The sequence below is a fragment of the Camelina sativa genome, chromosome 9 (genome assembly GCF_030686135.1).
Source record: "Camelina sativa cultivar CO46 ecotype springtype chromosome 9, ASM3068613v1".
In the NCBI taxonomy this organism is placed as follows: domain Eukaryota; kingdom Viridiplantae; phylum Streptophyta; class Magnoliopsida; order Brassicales; family Brassicaceae; genus Camelina; species Camelina sativa.
In genome coordinates this window covers 11933903-11946580 of record NC_141888.1, presented here as the reverse complement: position 1 = coordinate 11946580, position 12678 = coordinate 11933903, and positions in this window count along the sequence as shown.

The window sequence follows — 12678 nt, the reverse complement described above, 5'->3', positions numbered from 1 at the left end:
GGGTATAAGTGGCTTTTAAACTATCCACATCTATCTCAAACTCTTATAATTAGTTAGTTGCATTGGATTAAGACACATTTTAACCCCATACACACTAACATAGCTGTTTAGTGCTTCTAAGCAATGTTTTCTTGGTTTTAGCATGTTTTGGGACAAAATAGGTATAACTGGCTTTTAAACTCTCCACATATATCTCAAAGTCTTATAATTAGTTAGTTGCATTGGATTAAGACACAATTTAACCCCATAAACACTAACATAGCTGTTTACAGCTACTAAGCAATGTTTTCTTGGTTTTAGCATGTTTTGGGACAAAATAGGTATAAGTGGCTTTTAAACTCTCCACATATATCTCAAAGTCTTATAATTAGTTAGTTGCATTGGATTAAAACACAATTTAACCCCATAAACACTAACATAGCTGTTTACAGCTACTAAGCAATGTTTTCTTGGTTTTAGCCTGTTTTGGGGACAAAATGGATATAAGTGGCTTTTAAACTCTCCACATCCATCTCAAACTCCTATAACTAGTCAGTTGCATTGGCTTAAGACACATTTTAACCCCACAAACACTAACATAGCTATTTACAGCTTCTAAGTAATGTTTTCTTGGTTTTAGCTTTTTTTGGGACAAAATGGATATAAGTGGCTTATAAACTCTCCACATCTATCTCAAAGTCTTATAATTAGTTAGTTGCATTGGATTAAGACACATTTTAACCCCATAAACACAAACATAGCTGTTTACAGCTACTAAGCAATTTTTTCTTGCTGTTAGTTTGTTTTGGGACAAAATGGGTATAAGTGGCTTTTAAACTCTCCACATCTATTTCAAACTCTTATAATTAGTTAGTTGCATTGGATTAAGACACATTTTAACCCCAGAAACACAAACATAGCTGTTTACAGCTACTAAGCAATGTTTTCTTGCTGTGAGCCTGTTTTGGGACAAAATGGGTATAAGTGGCTTTTAAACTCTCCACATCTATCTCAAACTCTTATAATTAGTTAGTTGCATTGGATTAAGACACATTTTAACCCCAGAAACACTAACATAGCTGTTTACAGCTTCTAAGCAATGTTTTCTTGGTTTTAGCCTGTTTTGGGACAAAATGGGTATAAGTGGCTTTTAAACTCTCCACATCTATCTCAAAGTCTTATAATTAGTTAGTTGCATTGGATTAAGACACATTTTAACCCCATAAACACAAACATAGCTGTTTACAGCTTCTAAGCAATGTTTTCTTGGTTTTAGCCTGTTTTGGGACAAAATGGGTATAAGTGGCTTTTAAACTCTCCACATCTATCTCAAACTCTTATAATTAGTTAGTTGCATTGGATTAAGACACATTTTAACCCCATAAAAACTAACATAGCTGTTTACAGCTTCTAAGCAATGTTTTCTTGGTATTAGCCTGTTTTGGGATAAAATGGGTATTAGTGGCTTTTAAAACTCTCCACATTCATCTCAAACTCTTATAATTACTCTCTCTTTTTTTTATTACTTGTCATTCTAGAGATAAGTTTTTGTTTCACAATACTTGTCGTTTTAGATTTCCAATGCAAATGTTTGGTAAAAATTCCAATTCTGTTCAACTTTATTAATGTTTTGACCAATAAAAAAATTAGAAAATATATTAAAAAAGAATAAAACAGAAAATTTAATGATTTTCTTAATCTGTGTGAAACAACCTTAAACGACAAGTAATAAAAAACGGAGGGAGTAGTTAGTTGCATTGGATTAAGACACATTTTAACCCCATAAACACTAACATAACTATTTACAGCTTCTAAGCAATGTTTTCTTGGTTTTAGCCTGTTTTGGGACAAAATGGGTATAAGTGGCTTTTAAACTCTCCACATCTATCTCAAACTCTTATACTTAGTTAGTTGCATTGGATTAAGACACATTTTAACCCCATAAACACAAACATAGCTGTTTACAGCTTCTAAGCAATGTTTTCTTGGTTTTAGCATGTTTTGGGACAAAATAGGTATAAGTGGCTTTTAAACTCTCCACATATATCTCAAAGTCTTATAATTAGTTAGTTGCATTGGATTAAAACACAATTTAACCCCATAAACACTAACATAGCTGTTTACAGCTACTAAGCAATGTTTTCTTGGTTTTAGCCTGTTTTGGGGACAAAATGGATATAAGTGGCTTTTAAACTCTCCACATCCATCTCAAACTCCTATAACTAGTCAGTTGCATTGGCTTAAGACACATTTTAACCCCACAAACACTAACATAGCTATTTACAGCTTCTAAGTAATGTTTTCTTGGTTTTAGCTTTTTTTGGGACAAAATGGATATAAGTGGCTTATAAACTCTCCACATCTATCTCAAAGTCTTATAATTAGTTAGTTGCATTGGATTAAGACACATTTTAACCCCATAAACACTAACATAGCTGTTTACAGCTTCTAAGCAATGTTTTCTTTGTTTTAGCCTGTTTTGGGACAAAATGGGTATAAGTGGCTTTTAAACTCTCCACATCTATCTCAAACTCTTATACTTAGTTAGTTGCATTGGATTAAGACACATTTTAACCCCATAAACACAAACATAGCTGTTTACAGCTACTAAGCAATTTTTTCTTGCTGTTAGTTTGTTTTGGGACAAAATGGGTATAAGTGGCTTTTAAACTCTCCACATCTATCTCAAACTCTTATAATTAGTTAGTTGCATTGGATTAAGACACATTTTAACCCCAGAAACACTAACATAGCTGTTTACAGCTTCTAAGCAATGTTTTCTTGGTTTTAGCCTGTTTTGGGACAAAACGGGTATAAGTGGCTTTTAAACTCTCCACATCTATCTCAAACTCTTATAATTAGTTAGTTGCATTGGATTAAGACACATTTTAACCCCATAAAAACTAACATAGCTGTTTACAGCTTCTAAGCAATGTTTTCTTGGTTTTAGCCTGTTTTGGGACAAATTGGGTATAAGTGGCTTTTAAACTCTCCACATCTATCTCAAACTCTTATACTTAGTTAGTTGCATTGGATTAAGACACATTTTAACCCCATCAACACAAACATAGCTGTTTACAGCTACTAAGCAATTTTTTCTTGCTGTTAGTTTGTTTTGGGACAAAATGGGTATAAGTGGCTTTTAAACTCTCCACATCTATCTCAAACTCTTATAATTAGTTAGTTGCATTGGATTAAGACACAGTTTAACCCCATAAACACAAACATAGCTGTTTACAGCTACTAAGCAATGTTTTCTTGCTGTGAGCCTGTTTTGGGACAAAATGGGTATAAGTGGCTTTTAAACTCTCCACATCTATCTCAAACTCTTATAATTAGTTAGTTGCATTGGATTAAGACACATTTTAACCCCATAAAAACTAACATAGCTGTTTACAGCTTCTAAGCAATGTTTTCTCTGTGTTAGCCTGTTTTGGGACAAAATGGGTATAAGTGGCTTTTAAACTCTCCACATCTATCTCAAAGTCTTATAATTAGTTAGTTGCATTGGATTAAGACACATTTTAACCCCATAAACACTAACATAGCTGTTTACAGCTTCTAAGCAATGTTTTCTTGGTTTTAGCCTGTTTTGGGACAAAATGGGTATAAGTGGCTTTTAAACTCTCCACATCTATCTCAAACTCTTATAATTAGTTAGTTGCATTGGATTAAGACACATTTTAACCCCATAAAAACTAACATAGCTGTTTACAGCTTCTAAGCAATGTTTTCTCTGTGTTAGCCTGTTTTGGGATAAAATGGGTATAAGTGGCTTTTAAAACTCTCCACATTCATCTCAAACTCTTATAATTACTCTCTCTTTTTTTTATTACTTGTCATTCTAGAGATAAATTTTTGTTTCACAATACTTGTCGTTTTAGATTTCCAATGCAAATGTTTGGTAAAAATTCCAATTCTATTCAACTTTATTAATGTTTTGACCAATAAAAAAATTGGAAAATATATTAAAAAAGAATAAAACAGAAAATTTAATGATTTTCTTAATCTGTGTGAAACAACCTTAAACGACAAGTAATAAAAAACGGAGGGAGTAGTTAGTTGCATTGGATTAAGACACATTTTAACCCCATAAACACTAACATAACTGTTTACAGCTTCTAAGCAATGTTTTCTTGGTTTTAGCCTGTTTTGGGACAAAATGGGTATAAGTGGCTTTTAAACTCTCCACATCTATCTCAAACTCTTATACTTAGTTAGTTGCATTGGATTAAGACACATTTTAACCCCAGAAACACTAACATAGCTGTTTACAGCTTCTAAGCAATGTTTTCTTGGTTTTAGCTTGTTTTGGGACAAAATGGGTATAAGTGGCTTTTAAACTCTCCACATCTATCTCAAACTCTTATAATTAGTTAGTTGCATTGGATTAAGACACATTTTAACCCCATAAACACTAACATAGCTGTTTACAGCTTCTAAGCAATGTTTTCTTGGTTTTAGCCTGTTTTGGGACAAAATGGGTATAAGTGGCTTTTAAACTATCCACATCTATCTCAAACTCTTATCATTAGTTAGTTGCATTGGATTAAGACACATTTTAACCCCATAAACACTAACATAGCTGTTTAGTGCTTCTAAGCAATGTTTTCTTGGTTTTAGCATGTTTTGGGACAAAATAGGTATAAGTGGCTTTTAAACTCTCCACATATATCTCAAAGTCTTATAATTAGTTAGTTGCATTGGATTAAAACACAATTTAACCCCATAAACACTAATATAGCTGTTTACAGCTACTAAGCAATGTTTTCTTGGTTTTAGCCTGTTTTGGGGACAAAATGGATATAAGTGGCTTTTAAACTCTCCACATCCATCTCAAACTCCTATAACTAGTCAGTTGCATTGGCTTAAGACACATTTTAACCCCACAAACACTAACATAGCTATTTACAGCTTCTAAGTAATGTTTTCTTGGTTTTAGCTTTTTTTGGGACAAAATGGATATAAGTGGCTTATAAACTCTCCACATCTATCTCAAAGTCTTATAATTAGTTAGTTGCATTGGATTAAGACACATTTTAACCCCATAAACACTAACATAGCTGTTTACAGCTTCTAAGCAATGTTTTCTTTGTTTTAGCCTGTTTTGGGACAAAATGGGTATAAGTGGCTTTTAAACTCTCCACATCTATCTCAAACTCTTATACTTAGTTAGTTGCGTTGGATTAAGACACATTTTAACCCCATAAACACAAACATAGCTGTTTACAGCTACTAAGCAATTTTTTCTTGCTGTTAGTTTGTTTTGGGACAAAATGGGTATAAGTGGCTTTTAAACTCTCCACATCTATCTCAAACTCTTATAATTAGTTAGTTGCATTGGATTAAGACACATTTTAACCCCAGAAACACTAACATAGCTGTTTACAGCTTCTAAGCAATGTTTTCTTGGTTTTAGCCTGTTTTGGGACAAAACGGGTATAAGTGGCTTTTAAACTCTCCACATCTATCTCAAACTCTTATAATTAGTTAGTTGCATTGGATTAAGACACATTTTAACCCCATAAAAACTAACATAGCTGTTTACAGCTTCTAAGCAATGTTTTCTTGGTGTTAGCCTGTTTTGGGATAAAATGGGTATAAGTGGCTTTTAAAACTCTCCACATTCATCTCAAACTCTTATAATTAGTTAGTTGCATTGGATTAAGACAAATTTTAACCCCATAAACACTAACATAACTGTTTACAGCTTCTAAGCAATGTTTTCTTGGTTTTAGCCTGTTTTGGGACAAATTGGGTATAAGTGGCTTTTAAACTCTCCACATCTATCTCAAACTCTTATACTTAGTTAGTTGCATTGGATTAAGACACATTTTAACCCCCATCAACACAAACATAGCTGTTTACAGCTACTAAGCAATTTTTTCTTGCTGTTAGTTTGTTTTGGGACAAAATGGGTATAAGTGGCTTTTAAACTCTCCACATCTATCTCAAACTCTTATAATTAGTTAGTTGCATTGGATTAAGACACAGTTTAACCCCATAAACACAAACATAGCTGTTTACAGCTACTAAGCAATGTTTTCTTGCTGTGAGCCTGTTTTGGGACAAAATGGGTATAAGTGGCTTTTAAACTCTCCACATCTATCTCAAACTCTTATAATTAGTTAGTTGCATTGGATTAAGACACATTTTAACCCCAGAAACACTAACATAGCTGTTTACAGCTTCTAAGCAATGTTTTCTTGGTTTTAGCCTGTTTTGGGACAAAATGGGTATAAGTGGCTTTTAAACTCTCCACATCTATCTCAAAGTCTTATAATTAGTTAGTTGCATTGGATTAAGACACATTTTAACCCCATAAACACTAACATAGCTGTTTACAGCTTCTAAGCAATGTTTTCTTGGTTTTAGCCTGTTTTGGGACAAAATGGGTATAAGTGGCTTTTAAACTCTCCACATCTATCTCAAACTCTTATAATTAGTTAGTTGCATTGGATTAAGACACATTTTAACCCCATAAAAACTAACATAGCTGTTTACAGCTTCTAAGCAATGTTTTCTCTGTGTTAGCCTGTTTTGGGATAAAATGGGTATAAGTGGCTTTTAAAACTCTCCACATTCATCTCAAACTCTTATAATTACTCTCTCTTTTTTTTATTACTTGTCATTCTAGAGATAAATTTTTGTTTCACAATACTTGTAGTTTTAGATTTCCAATGCAAATGTTTGGTAAAAATTCCAATTCTATTCAACTTTATTAATGTTTTGACCAATAAAAAAATTGGAAAATATATTAAAAAAGAATAAAACAGAAAATTTAATGATTTTCTTAATCTGTGTGAAACAACCTTAAACGACAAGTAATAAAAAACGGAGGGAGTAGTTAGTTGCATTGGATTAAGACACATTTTAACCCCATAAACACTAACATAACTGTTTACAGCTTCTAAGCAATGTTTTCTTGGTTTTAGCCTGTTTTGGGACAAAATGGGTATAAGTGGCTTTTAAACTCTCCACATCTATCTCAAACTCTTATACTTAGTTAGTTGCATTGGATTAAGACACATTTTAACCCCAGAAACACTAACATAGCTGTTTACAGCTTCTAAGCAATGTTTTCTTGGTTTTAGCTTGTTTTGGGACAAAATGGGTATAAGTGGCTTTTAAACTCTCCACATCTATCTCAAACTCTTATAATTAGTTAGTTGCATTGGATTAAGACACATTTTAACCCCATAAACACTAACATAGCTGTTTACAGCTTCTAAGCAATGTTTTCTTGGTTTTAGCCTGTTTTGGGACAAAATGGGTATAAGTGGCTTTTAAACTATCCACATCTATCTCAAACTCTTATCATTAGTTAGTTGCATTGGATTAAGACACATTTTAACCCCATAAACACTAACATAGCTGTTTAGTGCTTCTAAGCAATGTTTTCTTGGTTTTAGCATGTTTTGGGACAAAATAGGTATAAGTGGCTTTTAAACTCTCCACATATATCTCAAAGTCTTATAATTAGTTAGTTGCATTGGATTAAAACACAATTTAACCCCATAAACAGTAATATAGCTGTTTACAGCTACTAAGCAATGTTTTCTTGGTTTTAGCCTGTTTTGGGGACAAAATGGATATAAGTGGCTTTTAAACTCTCCACATCCATCTCAAACTCCTATAACTAGTCAGTTGCATTGGCTTAAGACACATTTTAACCCCACAAACACTAACATAGCTATTTACAGCTTCTAAGTAATGTTTTCTTGGTTTTAGCTTTTTTTGGGACAAAATGGATATAAGTGGCTTATAAACTCTCCACATCTATCTCAAAGTCTTATAATTAGTTAGTTGCATTGGATTAAGACACATTTTAACCCCATAAACACAAACATAGCTGTTTACAGCTACTAAGCAATTTTTTCTTGCTGTTAGTTTGTTTTGGGACAAAATGGGTATAAGTGGCTTTTAAACTCTCCACATCTATTTCAAACTCTTATAATTAGTTAGTTGCATTGGATTAAGACACATTTTAACCCCAGAAACACAAACATAGCTGTTTACAGCTACTAAGCAATGTTTTCTTGCTGTGAGCCTGTTTTGGGACAAAATGGGTATAAGTGGCTTTTAAACTCTCCACATCTATCTCAAACTCTTATACTTAGTTAGTTGCATTGGATTAAGACACATTTTAACCCCAGAAACACTAACATAGCTGTTTACAGCTTCTAAGCAATGTTTTCTTGGTTTTAGCCTGTTTTGGGACAAAATGGGTATAAGTGGCTTTTAAACTCTCCACATCTATCTCAAACTCTTATAATTAGTTAGTTGCATTGGATTAAGACACATTTTAACCCCATAAACACTAACATAGCTGTTTACAGCTTCTAAGCAATGTTTTCTTGGTTTTAGCCTGTTTTGGGACAAAATGGGTATAAGTGGCTTTTAAACTATCCACATCTATCTCAAACTCTTATAATTAGTTAGTTGCATTGGATTAAGACACATTTTAACCCCATACACACTAACATAGCTGTTTAGTGCTTCTAAGCAATGTTTTCTTGGTTTTAGCATGTTTTGGGACAAAATAGGTATAACTGGCTTTTAAACTCTCCACATATATCTCAAAGTCTTATAATTAGTTAGTTGCATTGGATTAAGACACAATTTAACCCCATAAACACTAACATAGCTGTTTACAGCTACTAAGCAATGTTTTCTTGGTTTTAGCATGTTTTGGGACAAAATAGGTATAAGTGGCTTTTAAACTCTCCACATATATCTCAAAGTCTTATAATTAGTTAGTTGCATTGGATTAAAACACAATTTAACCCCATAAACACTAACATAGCTGTTTACAGCTACTAAGCAATGTTTTCTTGGTTTTAGCCTGTTTTGGGGACAAAATGGATATAAGTGGCTTTTAAACTCTCCACATCCATCTCAAACTCCTATAACTAGTCAGTTGCATTGGCTTAAGACACATTTTAACCCCACAAACACTAACATAGCTATTTACAGCTTCTAAGTAATGTTTTCTTGGTTTTAGCTTTTTTTGGGACAAAATGGATATAAGTGGCTTATAAACTCTCCACATCTATCTCAAAGTCTTATAATTAGTTAGTTGCATTGGATTAAGACACATTTTAACCCCATAAACACAAACATAGCTGTTTACAGCTACTAAGCAATTTTTTCTTGCTGTTAGTTTGTTTTGGGACAAAATGGGTATAAGTGGCTTTTAAACTCTCCACATCTATTTCAAACTCTTATAATTAGTTAGTTGCATTGGATTAAGACACATTTTAACCCCAGAAACACAAACATAGCTGTTTACAGCTACTAAGCAATGTTTTCTTGCTGTGAGCCTGTTTTGGGACAAAATGGGTATAAGTGGCTTTTAAACTCTCCACATCTATCTCAAACTCTTATAATTAGTTAGTTGCATTGGATTAAGACACATTTTAACCCCAGAAACACTAACATAGCTGTTTACAGCTTCTAAGCAATGTTTTCTTGGTTTTAGCCTGTTTTGGGACAAAATGGGTATAAGTGGCTTTTAAACTCTCCACATCTATCTCAAAGTCTTATAATTAGTTAGTTGCATTGGATTAAGACACATTTTAACCCCATAAACACAAACATAGCTGTTTACAGCTTCTAAGCAATGTTTTCTTGGTTTTAGCCTGTTTTGGGACAAAATGGGTATAAGTGGCTTTTAAACTCTCCACATCTATCTCAAACTCTTATAATTAGTTAGTTGCATTGGATTAAGACACATTTTAACCCCATAAAAACTAACATAGCTGTTTACAGCTTCTAAGCAATGTTTTCTTGGTATTAGCCTGTTTTGGGATAAAATGGGTATTAGTGGCTTTTAAAACTCTCCACATTCATCTCAAACTCTTATAATTACTCTCTCTTTTTTTTATTACTTGTCATTCTAGAGATAAGTTTTGGTTTCACAATACTTGTCGTTTTAGATTTCCAATGCAAATGTTTGGTAAAAATTCCAATTCTGTTCAACTTTATTAATGTTTTGACCAATAAAAAAATTAGAAAATATATTAAAAAAGAATAAAACAGAAAATTTAATGATTTTCTTAATCTGTGTGAAACAACCTTAAACGACAAGTAATAAAAAACGGAGGGAGTAGTTAGTTGCATTGGATTAAGACACATTTTAACCCCATAAACACTAACATAACTATTTACAGCTTCTAAGCAATGTTTTCTTGGTTTTAGCCTGTTTTGGGACAAAATGGGTATAAGTTATTAGTATATATGAAGGAGAAGAGAGAGTGAGGCCGGTGAGGCCGAGCTGCACAAGGAAGAAGAGAGTGGCCGGTAAGGCTGCTAGTACAAGAAGTGTGGCCGGTAAGGCCATGAGTGGTGTGGGAGCGGCCAGTAAGGCCGTGAGCACAATAAGAGTGGCCAATAAGGCCATGTGGGCCGTGAGAACAATGAGAGTGGTCAGCAAGGCCATAAGAGCAATGTGAGAAGAATTGTGAAGTAAAGGCCTTATAAGAAGAAGAGGCCCAAGAAGAAGTTAAATGTCTCACAAAGGGAAAAGAAGGGAAGGAAGGAAGCATGTGAGACCTTGGTTGGTGAAGAATGAGACAACCAAGGGAAGGAGCTGTCCCTTTCACCATACACCCACTTGTGCACCAACGGCTATATGTCACTCTCACCTCTCATTTATCTCAAACGGCCATATACATTTGTTCTCCTATATTAAGCATTGTAATCTCTCATTTTGTAACACATCACAACATTATTCAATAAGAGAATCCGATTTCCCCTCTTTTACCTTGTGTTCTTGTTCTAGCTTCAATGTAGATAGTTTAGGGAATCGGTTAGAGGCTGCCCTTAAGGTAGCCTATTCTCTTCCCAAATCTCACCTAAAGTCTTCTTATTTACTCTTTCATATAGCCTAGATTACTGATTCTTAATCCTCCTCTCCTAAGTACACAAACTCTTAGTGTTGTGTTACTAGAACAAGGATAAGTCTCAAACTAGTGCTTCTCCTTGATAGGATCCGCTTACTCTCTAGTATTTGGGTTCTATCTAGCCTAGTTTATGAGGAGTTCATCACAAGTTGATGTTCTCTTCTTCCCCTTGAGAATGAGTTAGTTTGTTGTGGGTAAAGGGGGATTCATTCACCAAGTGTTTGTCTACCCTCTCTTGTGAGCTTTGTCTCATAAATCCTAACATGGTATCAGAGCAGGCTCTGTTCTTGGTGACTCAAACTCGTTCTCAAGTTGGTTCTCTTAGGAGTTAGCTTAATTAAAGTTTTAATCCTAGCCTAGGTGTTAAATCGCTTAGCTTAGTTTCTTTAAAACTTTAATTTTGCTTTTGTTGTTAAATCGATTCTCTAGCAGCTCAATGTTGAGTAAGCTTGGTCTTGGGTCTTTGTAGAGTTCATAGACCAAGTGTGTGAAAGAAATTGATTTTAAAACCTCATCCTTAGGCTTCACCGATTGGGTAAAAGCTTGGGTTTAAATTGAGGTGGTGATGAACCAAGGAGCAAATTGTTCTTGTTCTTGGTAAGGATTCACGTGTTTTTAGGCTTGTATAGAGCCACGAAATCCTTAGGATTTTTCCTAGGATTCTCTTAAGATTTAGTTAATTTTCCTTTAAAGGTTTAATTTTGCTTTTGTTAAATTTCCTTTAAAGTTTAATTACTAAATCACTTCTTCTTCTTCTCAAGGTTGAGAAAGCTTTGTTTCTGGTCATATGGTGTGTCCAGGTTCGAGTTTGAGGAAGAGAGAGACTATTTTAGCATGTAGAGCCCGCTTGGTCAAATAGATTCAAGTTGGTCCAAGATGCATTCTTTTAACCGTTGGACAATAGGCTGTTCCAAAGGCTTTTGTTGTTTCTTCTTTGCTTGGGACCACGAAAAACATCTTCTATATGTTATCTTCGTGGATCTAAAGCCTTAATCTCTTGAAGAACACTTGTTTAAGTGATTCTACAAGGAGTTTTGTTGTTAAACCTTTGGAGAAACTAATTTTCCATAAGGTCCATTGTGTTTCAGCCATTAAAGCACCAAAAGAGATTGTCTTCTTGGATGTTCTTGGCTGTCAAAGCTTCTTTCAACTCAAGAAAACAGAGTTAAACTCTGTCCATAAGAACTCTTGAGCAGATTCTCTATTCTACTCTCCATTCATCTTATACTACCGCCAATACTCTCCCTTATACTCTCACTTTCTATTCTCCATATATACTCTTATTAATTCTCTAAATTCTCTATTTAATTTCAGTAATATTCTCTATACTCTAATCTCTAACAATCTCTTGTTTAGAATCTGTTCCATTGATTTTTGGTTTCAGTTTCAGCATTGAAGATTGTGTGGAGCTCGCTCACTATCTCAAGGAGAAGAAGTGGCGAGGTTGAAGGCTACAAGATAGCCATGTAAGAGCGCAGCACAATGCCTGGAGTTAGAACCAAGGGCCACCAAGTCTTTGTTAAGCTGGTGGAAGGTGATGAATCAGTCCAAGAGCATGTGTGTTAGTGCCAAGTTGTTGATCGGATGTGCACAATGGTCTTTAGGAAAGGTGATGCACAAGGTTTCAACTGTTGATTGGATGTGCACAAGAACGGTGATGCACAAGGCTTCAACTGAGGTGATGAGGTTTCAGCCCATCATCAAGTAAAGGTTACGGGGGAGATCAAGTGACTTCAGACCGTACCTCACAGATTCTGCTCGGCCACAAGCAAAAGTCTTTACTTAAAGCTCAGCC